The sequence below is a fragment of the Podarcis vaucheri genome, assembly GCF_965113315.1.
Source record: "Podarcis vaucheri genome assembly, chromosome: 5".
Lineage (NCBI taxonomy): Eukaryota > Metazoa > Chordata > Lepidosauria > Squamata > Lacertidae > Podarcis > Podarcis vaucheri.
In genome coordinates, this window is record NC_138763.1 from 82442362 (window position 1) to 82453029 (window position 10668).

Here is a 10668-nt window from a genome sequence, read left to right on the forward strand (position 1 = left end):
AGATAAATAGGTACCACTCTGGCGGGAAGGTAAACGGCGTTTCCATGCTCTGCTCTGGTTCATCAGAAGTGGCTTAGTCATGCTGGCCACATGACCCGGAAGCTGTACACCGGCTCTCTCAAACAATAAAGCAAGGTGAACGCCACAACCCCAGAGTCGGTCACGACTGGACCTAATGGTCAGGGGTCCCTTTACCTTTTTACCATGTTAACCTTGTTCTCCCCAATTCAAGTCCAACATTCTTGTCGCTGTGCTACTCTGGCTCTTTAATACTTAGGACCAGATTCAACCAGCTGGTGCCTTAGCAGAAGCCAGTGCAAGGACTCCCATTAGCACAACAGGGCTTCCCCTCTGGAAGAGAAAGAGTTTGGGTAGATTTGAGGGGTTATTTGATAGGTTATTCGGAGTGCATGAGATCAGGGGAGTGTGGCCTTTTCATTTCAATGGGACAAGATGGAATGGGAAGGCAGAATCTTGATTGGAAAGTTGCTTTTATTTTATATTTTACATAACACATTTATTTTTAAGCTGTCAGCATTAGGGGGTGTAAGCAAGTAGTAGGAGAAGCCAAAGAGAAGGAAAGGATAATTGTTTGTGTTGTTTTAATATTATTCTATGCTACTTTGCAAAATAAGCATCAAGGCAGCTTATGCAATAAAAGAATAGAACAAATTTCATAACAGAAAACATTAGCAACTCTAAAAAACAATAAAAATAAAGGAGGAGATTAAAAGCTAGCAGCAATGAGTTTAAACATTTAAAAAGCCTGGAAGAATAAATGGTATTCAACTGAATAGATAGCAATGTAGGTGTCAGGTGAGAATTTCATAAGCAGCGACCACCACAGAGATGAACCTGTTCCCTTTATTCACCAGCCATGTTACCACCCACCCTGTTCAACATGTAGCTTGGCTTTATTTTCAACCTCTGTCTCCTGTGTTCCTCACAATCAACCTTTCAACAAGCAATGTTGCATCTTCCTCCAAAGCATTGACAAGAATATGGCCTTGCATCTCTGCCCCATCAGCAAGAGCTCTGCTCTCATTTAGTCTACTGCAAGTTTCTCCTCCCTTGACTTCCATTCTCTTGTCTTGCTTCCCTTTTGATTATCCAGCCCTCTCATGCTAAAATCATCCATCTCCCTCTGATCCCTCTGGCCCTGAATAAATCCCTGCACTGGTTTCCTGACTGCTTCTGGATCCAAGTACAACAGAAATCACCAATGAGGGCCTCTAGATATTGTTGGACTATGACTCCCATAAATCCTGCCCATAGACCATGCTGGCTGGGGCTCATGGGAGTTTGTAATACAACAGCTGGGAGGCACCATCCTGGCTATCCCTGTGGTACAGTGTTTTCTAAACATGGGTCTCCAGCTGTTTTGGGACTACAACTCCCATCATCCCTAGCTAGCAGGACCAGTTGCCAGGGATGATGGGAACTGTAGTTCAAAAACTGTAGTTCAAAACTGTAGACCCAAGTTTGAGAAACGCTGCTATAGTACAAGGTCCTTGTCCTTGCTTTCAAAGTCTTCCATACCCTTTCCCCTCATCTCCCCAGTCTTATTCTCAATATACCCCTGCCTCTGACCTTCACTCCTTGATCTCTACCACCACCAGTTGCTAAAAGGTCTCCTGCTTCTTCCAAAGACTCTGTTATTTCTCCCTACTACCATCCCATCCCTTTGTTTTACTAGCAGATGTAAAAATACCACCAATTGGGGTGACTCTCTCTCACACACACATTTTTGTAGACATTTTTCTTCTGTGTTATTTTTGATGATTGGAAATAGCAGTAAGCCCCAGCTACCCTTTTTCTGCCACAAAGGAGGTCAGGAAGTCTCGGAGAATTCAAAGCCCTGCTATTTCTGCTACAGGAAGCTGCCAGGCTGGCCCGTTGCTTTGTAGTTCTTGACCTAGGTTCTGCACTGAGTTGAGCATTTTTACAACCTGAGCCTTCACTTAAGCTCATGAGCGGGTTAGCCTCTCTTCAGTAGCCCAGTCATAAATGAACCAGAAGCTATGGGAAAGGAAAGGTACACAGAAGTTTTTACAGCCATATAATTAGGAAATCACTAATGAGAGTATGGGAGAGATACAAAGACTTGCTAGAGCAAAATACTCCTTGGTGGCTTTCACCACATGAAGCGTTACTGCTCAAACCACTTGGAAAGAAAGGAAAATGGCTTACATATGCTGACTTGTTAAAGGACCAAGACAGAAAATGGAAATTAAGAGATTATGGTGAGATAAAAGATCATTTTCAGAGTCGGTTGCACTATCGACAATTACATGAAACATGCAAAGAAGACAGTAAGGATTCAGTTATACAATATCCAAGTTTCAAAGGGAAGTGGTAGAAGGGAAAGTTAAATTATTGAAGGGTGCATATAGCATCCTGCTAGAATGGGAGAGGAAAGACGACGGGGTGAAATCAGTTATGATTAAATGGGCACAAGATATAGGGCATAATATTATGTTGGAAGACTGGGAAAGTTTATGGAAAACTGACTTAAAATTTACAGATTGTTCCTTGTTGAAAGAAAATTATATGAAGGTGATGTATAGATGGTATATAACACCAGTGCAGCTAGGAAGAATGTATAAAACCAGTTCAAATGCGTGCTGGAAGTGTAAAGAAAAGGAAGGGACCTTTTACCATATGTGGTAGGATTGTAATGAAATTTAAAAGTTTTGGGAAATGATATACAATGAATTGAAGAAAATGTTCCATCTAACATTTGTTAAAAAACCCCGAAGCATTTATGCTAGGATTGTAGGAAAAGACCTGCCAAGGAAATTGAAAGATATCTTCATGTATACGACAACGGTGGCAAGAGTCTTAATAGCACAAAGATAGAAGAACGAGGAAAAGAACTATGGCAAGAGAAACTGATGGACTACACAGAATTGTCAAAATGGACACACAAACTACAGGACAAGTATAACTGTGACTTTAGAAATGAATGGGAACCTTTTACAAAGTACTTAAAGAAACAACAAAATGAACTGGACTCCTTGGCAGGTTTTGAATAAACACTTACAAACTTTTTATTGACAATAGCTAGTTAGATAAATTAAGGATCTATACAATTTTGTAACATGCAGAAAATAACATTTGTTGATAAACCAGAGAGAGGAGCTGAGGGAAGTCGGAAGGGGTACCTAATGGGGAGGGGGAAAACGGGGGAGATTAAGGATGATATGTTTTTTTGATAAAATGTCTTGACAGTGGGGCTTCCAGAGGTCCCACAATGCCTGACATCAAATGTACATATTTGCTAGCTGTTCAGAAGTACTGCTTTGCCTCTATGCACAGTTTGTCTTCTTTGTGTGATCTCAGCCAATAAGGGAACACGTTGTGAACAAAGCCCTCTCTTTGAATAAGAGGGGATAAGAGGGAACATATTCATCTATTGCTGAAACCACCTGGCTGAAGTGCCTGTATTTCTGCAGTGGTTACAAAGAGTACCAGCCTTGTTTTATTTGGCAGTGAGCCAATGCATTTCCTTCCCTTCCACCACGAACAATTCTGCACACTGTTCCAGACTCCCTCCCAGAAGGAAGTTGCAAAAGGGAGCACCTTTTCAGAGGTCATGTTAATATTTGCAAAGTTGAACCCCTACACATCTGGATTGGCACTCTTCAGTTTCCAGAAGCCTTGTGTGGCTGTAGAAATAGCTCAAGGAGGCTGACTCTTAAAAGAAACTCAAAAGCACAATTGCTTCATCTTTCTCCTTTGCATGAGCATTTTCCCTAAAAAAGAAAACAGACAAGAAAACTATCATGGGGGCTACACAAGCGCTGCCATGAACCTTGCTTGTTCTATTACTGTGCCACTAAAATATCAAAGGGACAGCTTTGAAGTCATGGCTTCTGTGGCCCATGTCATGGCCCACGTTATCTCACCTGCTCTGTTACAAGGGATTTATGAAGCTCCTAGACAAGATATGAGAAACCTGGGGCACTTAGGATGTGATTGGACTCCAACTTGCATCAGCCCCAGCTAGTATACACAATGGCCTGGGATGATGGGAGTTTTAGTCCAGCAGTGTCTGTAGAGCCACAGATTCTGCACCCTTGTCCTAGACAAACTAGGCCCACTCATTAAATAGAGTGCAATTTTAATGAGAAATCCTTCCCTGGCTTAGAATGGAAACCAAATTCTAAACATGCGCAAGGAGCTCTGGAAGATGTTTTCCTGGGTACCTAAGTTTTTAAATAGGGCTATTAGGCATCCTGGAAGTGCATGTTCCTGGAAACCTTGCATCCAGGACACTTATGAGCATGCTTAGCAGTATTCCATATACACAGAGTCTTCGGATGTATCGCTCCCAGGGTGTCTCAGATTCTTACTACTCAGATGTCCTGGGAAATTGCATGAACTGGGATCTCCAGCGTAGCACCCTGCCATTTCATTTAACCAGGTACCAAAGGGAAAGAGAAGCCTCACAGGGAGGCCTCCTGGTTGCCTTCACTGCTAGGTGTGTTTTGCGTGAAGGGAAGGTGGCACTGTGAGGACAGAGGCTCCAGTATATCTGAAGGAGCTTCTCCACCCCCATCATTCTACCCGGACACTGAGATCCAGCACCTTCTGGCGGTTCCCTCACTGCGAGAAGCCAAGTTACAGGGAACCAGGCAGAGGGCCTTCTCGGTAGTGGCGCCTACCCTGTGGAACACCCTCCCACCAGATGTCAAAGAGAACAACAACTACCAGGCTTTTAAAAGACATCTGAAGGCAGCCCTGTTTCGGGAAGCTTTTAATGTTTGATGTATTATAGTATTTTAATATTCTTTTGGAAGCCGCCCAGAGTGGCTGGGGAAGCCCAGCCAGATGGGCTGGGTATAAATAATAAATTTATTATTATTATTATTATTATTATTATTATTATTATTATTATTATCAATGGGATTGAGAGACACATAAAGGACTGCAAGTGTTTTAAGACCATGTAAAATGACATTTGCCTAGCACCAGCTTCATATAATATAGGCAGGTGATTAAAAAACTATTTTATTTTCTTGGGTTTTACTCAACACACTGTGGATGGTTTTTTGAGCTGCTTTGGAACTGCAATGTGTTGTATTCTTTGCTTTATTGAATGTGTACGTAGTCATTTTACAGCGTTTATAATTAAGAATGAAAACAAAAGAGAGACACATAAAGGTCCCCTCATGCTACCAATAATTTTGTTGAGAATGCAATAGAGTTTCTGGATTTTGGAAGTGTGCTTGGGGAGGAAACCAGAAACATTTTTCTGGAAGAAAAAACAACTTGTTCGCTTGGATAACTGTCCCATTGAGCTCAATGCAGTTTGCTGCCTAGTAAGTGCACTCCAGATCAGAGCCTTAAACACCCTTCACACATGAGAGGAAACCCCATGATGAAGGGGAAACAGAGCCACACCACTGCTCCTGCCACTCAAATTATAAAGCTTCAATGGCCCTGCCTCCAATGTCCGTGTACTGTGAATGTCTGCAGGAGTGAAGATTACACTAGAGGGCCCCACCTCATGTGGAAAGTCTATGAGCATATGCTTCACCACTGTTCAATGTGTGTCCAAAGCAGCTGCATGACATTGTGTGCCCTTGGAGGCAGGGGCAGTGGTGCAGCCCAGATGCCCAATAATCACTTGAAGCCACCTTTGCGTATTTAACATGTAAAAAGAGCTTTAAAGGTAAAGGTAAAGGTACCCCTGCCCGAACGGGCCAGTCTTGACAGACTGTGGGGTTTGTGCGCCCATCTCACATTTATTGGCCGGGGGCCAGCGCTGTCCGGGGACACTTCCGGGTCACGTGGCCAGCGTGACAAAGCTGCATCTGGCGAGCCAGAGCCGCACACGGAACGCCGTTTACCTTCCCGCTGGTAAGCGGTACCTATTTATCTACTTGCCCCCGGGGGTGCTTTCGAACTGCTAGGTGGGCAGGCGCTGGGACCGAACAGCGGGAGCGCACCCCGCCGCGGGGATTCGAACCGCCGACCTTTCGATCGGCAAGCCCTAGGCATTGAGGCTTAGCCCACAGCGCCACCCGCGTCCCGTTAAAAAGAGCTTTAGCTGAGCCCAATTCCGAATCAAACTGAGAGTTTGGCCTTCTGTGCCCATTTCAGCTGCAGCCTGATAGTGAAGAGTGAGTGACAACATAGTCTGGGCGATTTCTTTTCTTTCTTTGCGCAAACTGGTTTGCTTAGCTGTGGCAGAGGCTTAATGTGTGCAAAATGCCTGGAAGACACAGGCTGTGATTGTCACAGCCATCTTTGGAAATCTCATCTTGCAAGGATCACATCCCTGCTAAGTGCATGATTATTTTTCACCCGCTCGAGAAATCAAGAAATGCTTTAGGCAAAATGACCTTTCATGGGAAACAGAGCTTGCTGGCGTGTATGTGTAGACAGAGAGGTAAAAGCATAGCTATGGATATTTCCACCTATGTGGTTTTCACAGCGCAGTGATCAAAACGATTGTTGCAGTTTGTATAAGCATCATTATCTGCAGCTGGCTTAATGGCTCATCATCATGCTCCCCTTTCACAAGCACAGACGCTTCCCGCCTAAGAGCTAACACAAATGAGTGGAAGACCCGTGGATTGTATTTGTTGCTGGGCTGGGCTATTTCTTATACTCAGACCATATTAGTATGGAGGAGAAAAACCAGACAAATACCTTTTCCTCTCAAAGGGAAAAACAGATATATCTGTCAATTGACTTTTCCGTAAGTAAGATGCTCCCTCCACACCCTAAACTAAGAAGGAAAAGCGTCTCAGGCTACTATCCTATACATTTGACTCAAAGTAGTATACCATGACAATCAGCGTTGTTGTTCTTTATTCAAAAGTACACATGAATCCTTTGGGAGATCAAGCATTACTGGGAAGCATGATCCTGATGGTGTACATCAGGTGTGTATGGAGTGTTAGGGGAGAGGATAGGGGACATGTCCTCCTTCTGAGGAAGTTTGTACACCTTTGGTCTCTACCCTGCATTTAGCTCTCACCTGTGGCTTCCAGAAGCTGTCAGCGTATGACAGCGGTCACAGTCCAGGAATGGCTTTGACTGGCTGGCTAAACCAGGTGAGGGTAGCCAATGGTCTCAAACCCTTGGTGAGTCAGGGACTTCCCCTGCATGTGAAGACAGGCTCTGATGGATTGAGTGGACAAGGCCTATAGTGGGTCCAATGGTCAAGAAGGCAGTTTCTGCACATGATACAGAGGGTAGTGGGAAGCAGATGGGGCTCGTCAACCTGGGAAGGTAGCCCACCTTGGAGAAGGAATACTCTGCTCCCAAACCTCCGCTGTCTTGTGGGATATCTTCTGGAGAAGAAAATGCTAAGGAGTAAACCCTACACAAATCTGGAGTAGAGTGCCTAAGACAGTTGGATGATGCCTTGTACACCTCCTTCCAGCAACTCCTGTGGCCAAGCTGGTGCTAAACTACACGAGCGAGATTGAGAACAGGGTATTGTCATCTAGGCAGCTCAGGACCTCCATAAATACGGCATGGGCTTGTGCCCCAGAGAGGTCATTTCAGTGCTGCAAACACAGCAGTTTTGACTTCACTCCCGGGGTTGCACTCCATTGTTTCTCAAGACAGATGAATGGTTGCAACAACAACAACAATATCCAGCCACCACCACTGGTTATTTACAGCATCTCTGTACCTAGCAATAAGAATGCTCAGTGCTTCTGCTGACAACCTGTGGGGACATCTACAAACCTGGTGGGTGAGGACAGCAATAAGACAGTACGGTCCAAGTTCTGCAGCTCATCCTCAAAAGCAGAGGGCTAGCCCAATGCCCATGTGGCATGATTAGCTCTCTCCTTTCAATGGATAGAAGGGAATATATCCCCACTTGAAGAGAAAAATCTCTGACAGCAGAGATAGATTGCTGGCCAGGAAAGGAAACCAAGCAGGGAGATTTGCCTCCAGCCTGTCAGCTCCTTTCTGCTGGATCTCATGCCCAGCAGATCTCTTTACCCAAAAGACATGGGGGAGCCTCAGCCCCTAGGACAGGGAAGCAACTGGAGGGCAAGGCTGATCTGGAGGGACAGTAGAAACCATGTACTAACTTTTTCATGATAAAACTTACCTGCAACCATTTTTTTCTAAGTCAACCTAATTTACTGAGCCTCTGTGCCATAGCCCCTTCCTCACTCCTAAAGGAAAAGGGGGGGGAGCTGATCTAGGCATTTATTACACACACCTCTGCATGTTGTAACAGGACATTACATCATAAGATCTGAAAAGTAGACGATGGAACTGCCATCATTTTACATAATCTGATCAAGATATATTGTGGGCACTCTGTTTTTCCATTTCTTCCTCTCTCTTTCACATACAGACACACAGGCAATGGTGAGGCTGACTACTTTTACGGGAACAAGATAATGCCACTATCGTGTAGGAGATTCTCTGGAGCAAGGAGTACCCAAGAGGGCAGGAGATAACAGAGTCATCCAGTGTAACACTACAGATGCTATTTTGTGTGGAGCATAGATTTCAATCTCACAGAACATATTTGTTGTCCCACAGATATCTCCTGCACAATTCATGTTGGTCTCTGAGGTTTGCTATCAGTTTGTGCCACACCATCAATGGAATCCTGTTGCTTAATCAGATGGGAGCATCGCTCTACCATCCTCTAATGTTAAGATTTCAGGAGGCGTGTACTCTTTCCATCCATTCATATTAACTACCCATTTAGCATACATGCAGAGTAGGTAAGAAGAGTACTCTCCCCACTTTCTATCTATTAACACAGAAATCCTCTAGTGTTGGATCAAGTGAAGAGATGGCTGCCTTTTGGATCACTTTCTTTCTCCCTAGGGAATACTGATAGTGTTTCTAGAGCTGGCTGAAGATGCTTTCTCAACAGCACTTGATGGTTAGGAGATGTTTATTTACAAAGCAAGCCACCTCTGGCCAGGGAATTGTGGGTGGAAGCTGCCATAGGAAGCTATCAGGTGACTGGTCCATCTAGGCTAGTGTCTCTGCACTAACCAGCAGCAACTCAGAGAGGGTCTCTCCAAGCTGCACCTGGAGATTGAACCTAGAAGTCTCTGCATGCAAAACAGATGCTCTACCATTGAGTTTCAACCCTACAACCAGGCTACCCCTACTGCAAGAAATGGGTGTGCATAGCTCCTCAGCATCACCCCACAATTTAATGGGGGTTTTTTCTTCTTTTGACTTGTTCAGGTCTGTAGAGGCATGAGGCTCACAATGGACGCAGGCACTTTCCCTGTCAAGCATTGAGTACCTTGGACAGCTCCTGTGAAACTCCCTGGTAAGTTATCTTTGCAAGGAACTAGAGACAGCGGAAGCCTTACGCTGATCAGACCTGGACTGTGGTAGAGTGTGATTCCTTTTCAAAGCTTAACAACAACCCCACATAACCTGATGGGCACTATAACTATGTAATACAGTTCATAAGTCTGTTTACATCAGCAGCTAATACCAATTCTGCAGCATTTCAGCTGTCATAAGCCACATTTGCACCACACATATAAAGCTCCCATCAGAGGTGGATTTAGGGGAGCACAACTGGTTCAGTCACACTGGGCACAGAGAGTTGGGGGCACCACAACTGTGATGCAGAAGCAAAGGCCGGGGGGGGGGAGAGAGAGAGACCAAATTTTGGTGTTGCACAGGGTGCTGCTGAAATTTGAGACCCCAAGGTCTGCCACTGCTCTCATATACCACTTTAACAGTCACTGCTTCCTTAAAGGAATCCTGGGAATTGTAGTTTGGGGTGTGTGTGTTTTTAAAAAAAATGAGAATATTTCAATTGAACAAACTAAAATTGAAAGTGAATAAACAAAGCAAAACCCTGTAATTTGTTGAGTGCCAAGTGTTGGTAGGAAACCCCTGTGCCCCTCACTGAGCTACAGATTCCAGAGTGGTTTAATAACCAGTCCCACTTCATGGAGAACTCTGCTAGGTGCATATGTGGTCCTAGAGTCCCACAAAGAAAGAAGCAAACAGAAATTCAAGCATGCTGAGAATCCTCTGTTGGCTATCCTTAAGCCACCCCTGAACTACAATTCCCAGAGTTCACTGGGGGGGGGGAGAATTATTATTAAACCAGTTTTTATGCAGATAAAGTTCCAGAATTTTAGTGGACCCATCCAAACACATTGAAGAACCCCAAGCTCAAAATCCATACCTGCTTTGGGAATCAGAAAGAAGTGTTGGGGTGAGGGCTTGTTTTTGAGAGTAAAGAAAACATTGCACGTACTGCAGCCGAGTACAAAAACTGTGATCTCTATAAAAAAACGTTAATCATGGAAAATCCAGGCATAATTCATGTTTGTAAAAAGAGGGGGCAAAACCCGAGAGTTAATGAGAAGCAAATTGGCCAGAGCAAGTTTAGCAGTGGCATTCCCTTTTAATGTTCCAGCTGCCATCCTTTCTTAAAGCCATGCAGCTGTATCAAATAATGACCTGCAATTTGTAATATGGGTGTTTATTATATATTTTTTCTTTCTATGTCCCCCCCCCCTTAAATTAATAAGGTATCTCTTGTAATAAAACTAGTCTTCTGGGAAGGTTAGCTCAATTGCACCACCCACTGGGACAAAAGCACACAGCGTTATAAACCTCAATGCAATCAGGAAGACATTCATTCTGTGTTAGAATGTCTCTCTTTACACTGCCTGTGCAGTTTGCTGCCGT

The 10668-nt window shown here is 44.2% G+C and overlaps 1 long non-coding RNA gene across 5 annotated transcripts in view; it reads left to right on the plus strand.

The window, feature by feature from the left end:
- Positions 1-10668, plus strand: part of LOC309532353 — a 32353-nt gene that overhangs the window by 17020 nt on the left and 4665 nt on the right. For 4 of the 5 annotated variants that reach the window (XR_014219800.1, XR_014219801.1, XR_014219802.1 and 1 more), the window contains exons 1-2: positions 7773-8714; positions 9193-9280. This is a non-coding gene — a long non-coding RNA (uncharacterized lncRNA). Of the gene's footprint in view, positions 1-7772; positions 8715-9192; positions 9281-10668 lie in introns of those variants that run through there. The other variant, XR_014219799.1, reaches the window with a different exon arrangement.